The sequence below is a fragment of the Oryx dammah genome, unplaced genomic scaffold (assembly GCF_014754425.2).
Source record: "Oryx dammah isolate SB20612 unplaced genomic scaffold, SCBI_Odam_1.1 HiC_scaffold_6, whole genome shotgun sequence".
Classification (NCBI taxonomy): domain Eukaryota; kingdom Metazoa; phylum Chordata; class Mammalia; order Artiodactyla; family Bovidae; genus Oryx; species Oryx dammah.
In genome coordinates, this window is record NW_024070190.1 from 39,606,882 (window position 1) to 39,617,186 (window position 10,305).

The window sequence follows — 10,305 nt, forward strand, 5'->3', positions numbered from 1 at the left end:
CCCACATGCCATGTGGCACAGCCAAAAAAAAAAATTTTTTTTAAAGCCCAGCTTGAAGCTGGTAGGGTACAGATAAGATAGGTATGCTACTAAGCCATGAGACTCCCATCACTACTCTCCAGAAAGATTCTTGCATGCCCTTGTGGGCTAAGCAAGAGGATGGCCAATGGAATTCAATCCCTTTAACTCAGATTTTTGAAAGACATCAAAGAGTTACCTTTTTAAAAACTTTTGACAAAGGTAAATTTCCATACTAATTCTTTTTTTTTTTTTTTAACTGAAGTATAGTTGACTTCAAAGAGTCACTTTTTAAAATCTGCCCCAAAAATTCACCCAAAGAGTCATCTACAACTCTCTATGTTTACATCTTACAGACCTGAGACTTTGGGGCCATTTGAAGATGGCTTTTATTATATGACAGAACACTTTTCCTTTTCTGCATTGGTATCCTTCTCATGTACAGAGAGGATCTTCAGAGTTCTGATGAAAACTGAGACTTCCAGGAAAATCCACAGATGAGGTTTGGAATTATCTTATGAATCAGCTGGATCTTTGCTTGTCAATCATTATCTATTATGAGCCTAACTAACTAGAAAACTAATCAGAAGTGACCCAAACAATGCATATCTAAAACAACATCTTAGTATTTGGGTTTGTGCTAAAATTCTTCAGGATTACTAACAAGAAGAACTGACATGAATTGAATATTTACCATATGCCAGGAGTACAATGAGGCAAAGTGAGATTAAGCAATTTATAATTATAAACACAGCTAGTATGTTTGAACAAGGATTTAACCTGGCTGGAAAACGGACCAAGCAGAAAGATCCAGCCACCAAACTTCCACACTGTACCACATGCTCCAGTCTACACCCTTATGCACTGAATGACCAGCATTAAATGACACCCTGGGCTTCCCTGGTGGCGCAGTGGTAAAGAATCTGCCTGCTATGCAGGAGCCACAGGAGACACAGGTTCAATCCCTCAATCGGTAAGATCCCCTGGAGGAGGGCATGGCAACCCACTCCAGTATTCTTGCCTGGAGAATCCCACGGACAGAGGCGTGGCAGGCTACAGTCCATAGGGCCACAAAGAGTCAGACATGACTGAAGTGACTTAGCATGCACACAAATGCCACGTTATACTTCTATCAACCATAGTCTTCAGTTCTGAGAGGATCCACTGCGATCCAGTTAAAGATTAAATCTTACTTGTCAAGCCACAGTGATGATATTTTTTCCCTTTTTAAATGTCTATGAAGATTTGGCAACAAACCATGAGAATCTAGTTCAGTTCTTCCATTTCCATAGAGCATTGGTACCCAACCCTTTCTACACAACAAAATCACTTAAAAGTGTTTAAAATAAAAGTTTTATTTCCAGAAAATGAGCTCAGAGATTCTGACTAAATGAGTCTGGGCTAAGTCCTATGAATCAGTCCATTTTTAAGCATTTTTATGGAGAAGAAAAATGTGCAGCCAGAATTGAGGACCACCTCACATGACAGGATGGGAAAACCTATGTGGCTCTGAAGAGAGATTATCAATTCCTTTCCTCCTGATAATAACCTCTTAGATTTTCTCTTTCCGGTCAGTTCAACAGCCTCCTGCCAGATGGATCTGCTCACATTACATCATTCCTCTACTCCCAAAGCATCCATAACATCCCTTCTGCATGAGGAATTATATTCCGAATCCTTAGCCAGGTAAAAGGCTCTCTACACGGTGGGCCAAGCCCACCATTCAGCCTCATATCTGTCTTCCCTTGGGGATCCTCCCATTCCAGCTAAATCCATCTGCCCTCTCGCCAAAACTCCTGCTTCTTCTGATTGTCTGATGTAGACCATTCTGCATTTATTTGCCCCATCCTTCAATCTCACTATCAGGTCCACCTTTGTACATCAAGGGGCTTTGACTATTCATTCCTCCTTCCTATCTTTAACCAGGATTCCCTCTCCCCTAGGGCCCTTGATTTGCCCAAAAGCCTACTGTAGTCACTTTTTCTTTTGGCTCAGAAACTCCTCCAGATCTTGCCTTCCTTACAGACCCTTGGACCCCTATCTAGCCTTTGTCCTGAATCCCTTGACTTTGTACTCCAGCATTCTTTTAGTTCAGTGCCTGTTTGGACTCAGAGGATGGACCTTGGACTACTCACTATAGCTTTCAGCCATTCTTCCTGGGCTCCAAGCAGAGTGATTTGGGGCAAGAGGGACTACAACCCGACCCCTCATCCATGAGGAATCGATCCATGTGGGCAGGGGTCTTTGTTCATTGTGTTTATTAGGGGACCCAAGAGCCTAAAAGAGTGCCTAGTATGTAGAAGGCACATAGTAAATATTTGTTGAATGAATGCGTGAATGAGTAAATCCATGGGCACATCATCACCTAACCTGGGGATGATGAAGTATTTCTTTTCTGTAAAGTGAACCCACTTGTGTTGAGGGGAAGATCCCTTATTCTCACTGAAAACTATCTATCATGTGATGGATTATTTAACACAGTCATAATAACCAGAACCCTGATAAATGCTACACAGCATTTGTATTACCCTTTGTACTTTTCAATGCATTGTCCCATTTATTATCTCCGCCTATCCTGGTAAAAAATCTCATTTCTCTACTACAGATGAGAAATGAGGCAGAAAGCTAGCAGGACTTGATCAAAGTCACACAGCTGGTTGAAATCAGAGTCAGGACTGAAATCAGGGCCTGGTCTGCTCATCCCAAGCTCTCCCCTTGCTGCTGCTACATCAGTGCTGATATCCACTTCACCAAATACCATTGTACACACATCACCATAAACCTCCTCACAATCCGGCTGTGTAAGTCAGGGTTCTCCAGAGAAAAGAACCAATAGATAGAGAAACACAGGAAGAGATTTATTATTATGAGGAGTTGGCTCGGATGAGAAGTCCAATGATCTGCCTTTTGCAAGCTGGAGGCCCAGGAAAGCAAGGAATTTGGTTCCAGTCCAAATCCAAGAACCACGAGAGCAAGTAGGACAAGTCTCAGTTTAAATCTGAAGGCCTCAGAACCAAGAGAACTGATATTTGAGAGCAGGTGATGGATGTCCTAGCTCAAGCACAGAAAACAAATTCCCTCTCTCTCTGCCTTTTTGTTCTACTAAGCCCCTTGGTGGATTGGATGATGCCCACACACACTGATGAGAACATCTCTATTCAGACCACCAATTTAAATACTAATCTCACCCTCATTGACACACCCAGAAAAATGCTTTACTAGCTCTCTGGGCACCCTGTGACCCAGTCAAGTTTAGGCATAAAATTAACCATCATACCTGCTTATCGTGTTAGAAGGAATGGTGCAAGATTTGATGAGTTTCAATCAGAGAAGAAATGTGGAAACTCAGGTAACAGGTGCCTTGTCTCCCCACATTTGGGGTGGTCACAAACAAATTTCTATTGACTCATGATAAAGGAGACAAGCTATTATTTAAAATCACAATGGTATGGACACCAAGAGGGAAAAGGAAGATTGAGATGAATTGGAAGATTGGGATTGACACTATACTCTCAACAAACAAAAACAACATAAGATAGATGACTAGTGAGAACCTACTGTATAGCTCAGGGAACTCTACAGAATGCTGTGTGGTGACTTGAATAGGAAGGAAATCCAAAACACAGAGGATATATGTATACATATAGCTGATTCATTTCATTGTACAGTAGAAACTAACACAACACTACAAGGCAACTATAAAGCAACAAAAATTAACATGTATGCCTATGACCAATGCATGTTGATGTATGGCAAAAACCATCACAATACTGTAAAGTAATTATGCTCCAGTTAAAATAAATAGATTAATTTTTTTTTTAATTTTAAAATCACAACGGCCCTTAAGAAAAGGGGATCCTGGTAAGAGAAAGAAAGGAGAGGTTAATAGTCAAAGCCATTTCTTTACAAAGATGGACCCAATGGAGACTTGAGAAGGGCTGTGGCGAGCTGAATTGTGAATTGCTTTGTCAGGAACGTAAAAGCAGCTTAGCTGAGTGGTTCTGGCTCAAGGAATCTCATATGACTGTGGTCAAACTATCAGAGGGGGCTTCAGTCATCTCTGGGCCCAACCGGAGCTGAGGAATCCACTTCCAAGCTCACTCTCTTCATTTTGCCAGGCCTCAGTTCCTCAGTGGCTACTGAGCTGAGGCCAAAGCTTCCAGCTGCACAGTCATATTCACACACATGAAGACCAATTTCCCCCACAACCCAGAGATCTGAGACAGAAGAGAGGTGGGGGACAGGGACTAGAGTGAGGCAAAAGACAAGGCCAGGTGAGAATTGTAGGGGGCGCTCATGAGAACTTCCCTAGAGTGGGGCCTGAGTGAAAGTGCCTAAGACAGAAACTGCAGTCATCTTTTATAACCTCTTCTTAAAAAGGGTGTATGTCCTACTCTGCTTGACCACCATCTCAAAATACTATCTTATTATTATTGCTGTCATTCAGTCACTCAGTTGTGTCCAACTCTTTGTGATCCTATGGACTGCAGCAGACCAGGCTTCCTTGTCCTTCACTAACTCCCAGAGTTTGCTCAAACTCATGTCCATTGAGTCGATGATGCCATACAATCATCTCATCCTCTGTTGCCCCCTTCTCCTCTTGTCCTCAGTCTTTCCCAGCATCAGGGTCTTTTCCAATAAGTCGGCACTTCACATCAGATGGCCAATTATTGGAGCTTCATAATCAGTCCTTCCAATGAGTATTCAGGGTTGATTTCCTTTAGGATTGACTGGTCGGATCTCCTTGTTGTCCAAGGGACTCTCAAGAGTCTTCTCCAGCACCACAATTTGAAGCATCAATTCTTTAGCACTCAGCCTTCCTTATGGTCCAGCTCTCACAACCATACATGATTACTGGAAAAAACATAGCTTTCACTATATGGACCTTTGTCAGCAAAGTGATGGCTCCACTTTTTAATACACTGTCTAGATATGTCATAGCTTTTCTTCTAAGGACCAAGCATCTTTTAATTTCATGGCTGCTGTCATCTTATTATACTGCCATAGTATTGTCCATACAGACCTGGTACACCTCAGGTGAGGGGACTACACAGAGTGGGTGTGAATTCCAGGAGGCAGAGGTCTCTGGGGACATGTTGGAGGCTGGCTACCAAAGACATTATTCAGTATTCAGACTGTGGGTAGGCAGATTTTCATGGATATTATGTTCATTTCCAAAATACCATCACTACACCAGACAGGTGTAGGTGACCAGGAATACAGGTAAGTGGGCTCTGTCTTTATAACAGCCTTATTTACTTAACAAAATCCTCTTACATGTCTGTGATGCATGCACCTCCTTAACTGTTATAAGAGGCAGATATATTAAGAAGTTATATTAAGAGGGTATTAAGAAGAGGTAGCAAGAATACACAGAGGAACTGTACAAAAAAAGATCTTAATGACCCAGATAACCAAGATGCTGTGATCACTCACCTAGAGCCAGACATCCTGGAATGTGAAGTCAAGTGGGCCTTAGGAAGCATCACTATGAACAAAGCTACTGAAGGTGATGGAATTCCAGCTGAGCTATTTCAAATCCTAAAAGATGATGCTATGAAAGTGCTGCACTCAACATGCTCGTAAATTTGGAAAACTCAGCAGTAGTCACAGGACCTCAAAAGATCAGTTTTCATTCCAATCCCAGAGAAGGGCAATACCAAAGAATGTTAAAACTACTGCACAGTTGTACTCATTTTACAAAGTAATGCTCAAAATTCTCCAAGCCAAGCTTCAACAGTACATGAACCGAGAACTTCCAGATGTTCAAGCTAGATTTAGAAAAGGCAGAGGAACCAGAGATCAAATCGCCAACATATACTAGATCATAGAAAAAGCAAGAGAATTCCAGAAAAATATCTACTTCTGCTTCATTGACTATGCTAAAGCCTTTGACTGTGTGGATCACAACAAACTGTAGAAAATTCTTAAAGAGATGGGGATAAAAGACCACCTTACCTGCCTCCTAAGAAAACTGTATGCAGGTCAAGAAGCAACAGTTAGAACCAGACACAGAACAGAATGGCTCAAAATTGGGAAAGGAGTACATCAAAGTTGTATATTGTCACCCAGCTTATTTAACTTATACGCATAGTACATCATGCGAAATGCCAGACTAGATGAAGCACAAGCTGGAATCAAGATTGCCAGGAGAAATATCAATAACCTCAGATATGCAGATGATGCCACTCAACTGTCAGAAAAAGAAGAGGAACTAAAGGGCCTCTTGATAAGGGTGAAAGAGGAGAGTGAAAAAGTTGGCTTAAAACCCAACATTCAAAAAACTAAGATCATGGCATCCAGTCCCATTCAGTTCAGTTCAGTTGCTCAGTCGTGTCCGACTCTCTGCAACCCCATGAATCTCAGCACGCCAGGCCTCCCTGTCCATCACCAACTCCCAGAGTTCACTCAGACTCACATCTATCAAGTCAGTGATGCCATCCAGCCATCTCATCCTCGGTTGTCCCCTTCTCCTCCTGCCCCCAATCCCTCCCAGCATCAGAGTCTTTTCCAATGAGTCAACTTTTCGCATGATGTGGCCAAAGTACTGGAGTTTCAGCTTTAGCATCATTCCTTCCAAAGAAATCCCAGGGCTGATCTCCTTCAGAATGGACTGGTTGGATCTCCTTGCAGTCCAAGGGACTCTCAAGAGTCTTCTCCAACACCACAGTTCAGAAGCATCAATTTTTCAGCGCTCAGCCTTCACAGTCCAACTCTCACATCCATACATGACCACAGGAAAAAACAGCCTTGAATAGATGGACCTTAGTCGGCAAAGTAATGTCTCTGCTTTTGAATATGCTATCTAGGTTGGTCATAACTTTTCTTCCAAGGAGTAAGCATCTTTTAATTTCATGACTGCAATCACCATCTGCAGTGATTTTGGAGCCCAAAAAAATAAAGTCTGACACTGTTTTCACTGTTTCCCCATCTATTTGCCATGAAGTGATGGGACCGGATGCCATGATCTTCGTTTTCTGAATGTTGAGCTTTAAGCCAACTTTTTCACTCTCCACTTTCATCAAGAGGCTTTTTAGTTCCTCTTCACTTTCTGCCATAAGGGTTACTTCATGACAAATAGATGGGGATACAATGGAAACAGTGACAGACTTTATTTTCTTGGGTTCCAAAATCACTGCAGATAGTGACTGCAGTCACAAAATTAAAAGATCCTCCTTTGGAAGAAAAGCTATGACAAATCTAGACAGCATATTAAAAAGCAGAGACATTACTTTGCCAACAAAAGTCTGTCTAGTCAAAGCTATGATTTTCCCAGTAACCTATGGATGTGAGAGTTGAACCATAAAGAAGGCTGAGAACTGAAGAACTGATATTTTTTAACTGTGGTGTTGGAGAAGACTCTTGAGAGTCACTTGGACTGCAAGGAAATCAAACCAGTCAATCCTAAAGGAAATCAGTCCTGAATATTCATTAGAAGGACTGATGCTAAAGCTGACTTAAATACTTTGGCTTTCTCAAGTAAAGAGCTGACTCACTACAAAAGACTCTGATGCTGGGAAAGATTGTAGTCAGGAGGAGAAGAGGACAACAGAGGATGAGATGGTTGGATGGCATCACCGACTCAATGGACATGAGTTTTTTTTAGCAAGTTTCAAGAGATAATGAATGACAGGGAAGCCTGGCATGCTGCAGTCCATGGGGTCGCAAAGAGTCAGACACAACTGAGTGACTAAAGAACAATTAAGGTGATACATTGGGTTATAGTAAGGAGTCATATCAAAGAGTTATAGGCTTTGAAGTCAACATTTGCATTTGAGTCCTGGCTTTGCTAATTCCTAGCCATGCTATCTCAGGCAAGTCACTTTTCCTCTCCAAGCTTTGCTTTTCACATCGAGAAAAACAATTACTGGCTCTTTAAGGTACAATTAGACTTGCATGACAGAGTTCATTCATCCTTTGACAAGCATTTTCAAGTACATGGTTTGTCATCAGTGCTGAATTAAATCCTTGTTAAGCCCCAGTCTTCCTTAAATCTCACAGGATATTAAGAATAAGAACTGCAAAAGTTTTACATGCTCTATAAAATATTTTTTTCTAATTCTATCACTTCCTTTTAGTCAAATCACTTAACTGTCCAAGCATCAGTTTTCTCACCCATAAACTATGAATAATTAACTATAAGTGAAGTTAAAAATGTAGCTCATTGAGGCACAAGTTAGGAGGATGTAGTGGAAGAGGGAAATTTAAAATGATAAATACTGCTAGGTATTTGCTGTTCTGTTGCTGCTTCTCTTTTGTTCTGTACAGTTGTGATACTATGATTTGTTACAGTAACCACCCAAGATTCTGAATGAGCATGAACATTTAAGGAGCAAATACTCTATCTCTGCCAGAATAGTGCATATGATCATAGGAAAATAAGAACAGAATAATTGCTTTTTGACTTATTATGAAAGACTTTTCATTGTTGTTCTCTTCCCACCAAAAACCAAGGGGACATACAAGACTCCTTCATCTTGTGACCTGTATTCCTGCAGCTGTGGCCAAACTATCGATATATGATCAAGAAACACTTGGTAGACATACACTTTCAAGCCCCACCCCCTCCACTTCCAGCACCTCCCTTCCTGCAGTGTACGGAATCCAGTAGGAAAAGATGTCTAGAGCAAGAAAAACACAAAGGATGGAGACACTGTATTTTAATTTCTGATGTAGGGCAGTCAAAGACTGAAGAAGCCATTACTGTCTACGGTCAGGATATGAATTCTGATACAAAAGAAGAAACCAGTTCAGTGCGTCCAGTGTGGACCAGCAGGTGACAGGAACTGACACGGCACGATCATCATGTTAGGTGACTTGTGGGTTGGGGCTGCCGTGTGGTGAAAAAGGAGAAGGACGGAAAAAAGAGAGGTTGCTAACGAGGCAGGACACCCAGGACTGAAGATAGAGGCAACCAGAGAGAAATTCCCAGCCAAAAGAATGCCCGAGGGATGTGTTAGAAATCAGTGACGTTAATATTCAATTTAAATCATTCTCTCATCTTTCTGGGGCTGTGCTTCTTTTCCATTATTTCCAAACCATCAAAAGAAAAAAAAGCTACAATTCACAATGCAAACAGGATTGCATTAATTTTGTTTTTAAAAATTACAGAGTAGGGAGTAGTGTTCTGCCTGGAGAAAAGCAAACAGAGAAGTGACCCTGAGGTCTAGGAGCACTGACTGGAGACCATGACCACAGAGAAGCAGGTCCCAGTGGGAACTGACTCGAGAAATACAAGCTCTGCCTCAGGCATCCGCAGGGATATCAAGGAGAAGGTCCCCACAGCACTTGAGATGAAGCATATTTAAGCTGCTTAAACCATTTTATCACAAGAAAGAGTATTTCCATAGGCCAGATGATTCCTGAATATTTTGTTTACATATATGTATGTGTACACATGGGCTTATATATATAAATATATGCATGTATGTATGATGCACAGAGTTAATATATGTGTGTATATGCTTGAATTAAATTTTTATAACTGCATGTAGTACGTAATATAATGTATATAAAATGCTTAGCACAGTGCCTGGCACACAATGTCAATTGATAAATGTTGCTTAAGCAGGAAGACGACAAAAGGTATCTTAGTACCTGGCCCTAGAATTCCTTTCAGGGGCAAGAAGAGGTTTTGTGTAGAACAAGGCATTGAGGTGTAATATGAAACTGAGGGGTATGGGCTATGGTTCTAAATGGGGCAGATTTCCGAGAGACATATTAAGGGGAAGGGGGTGGCAGGCAGTCTTACTGGCATCTGGCGAATAAAAGTCAGGAATACTACTAAACATCCAGCAAAGAATAGAGTCGTTCTCTGATACAAAGAATTAGAGTGGTCCCTCCTTATCCACAGTTTTACTTTCCACATTTCAATTACCTGCAATCAATCGTGGTTCAAAAATATTAAATAGAAAATTTCAGAAATAAATAATTCCTAGGTTTTCAATGTCTCACTATTTCGAGCAGCATGATGAAGTTCTGTGCTATCCTTCTCCATTCTGCCCTCGCTGTGACTCATCCATTTGCCCATTGTATCCTGCCCATTACTCGTGTAGTAGCCCTCTGTGTTTTCAAATCCACTGTCTCCATCCATATCACAGTGCATGTGTTTGAGTAACTCTCATGTTATTTAACAACAGCCCCAAAGCCCAAGAGCAGAAATGGTGGCAATTTGCCTGTGCCAAAGAGAAGTCATAAAGCACTTCTTTTAAGTGAAAAGGTGAAAGTTCTCTACTCAAGAAGGATGAAAATCATATGTGGAGGTTGCTACAGTCTATAGTAAGAAAG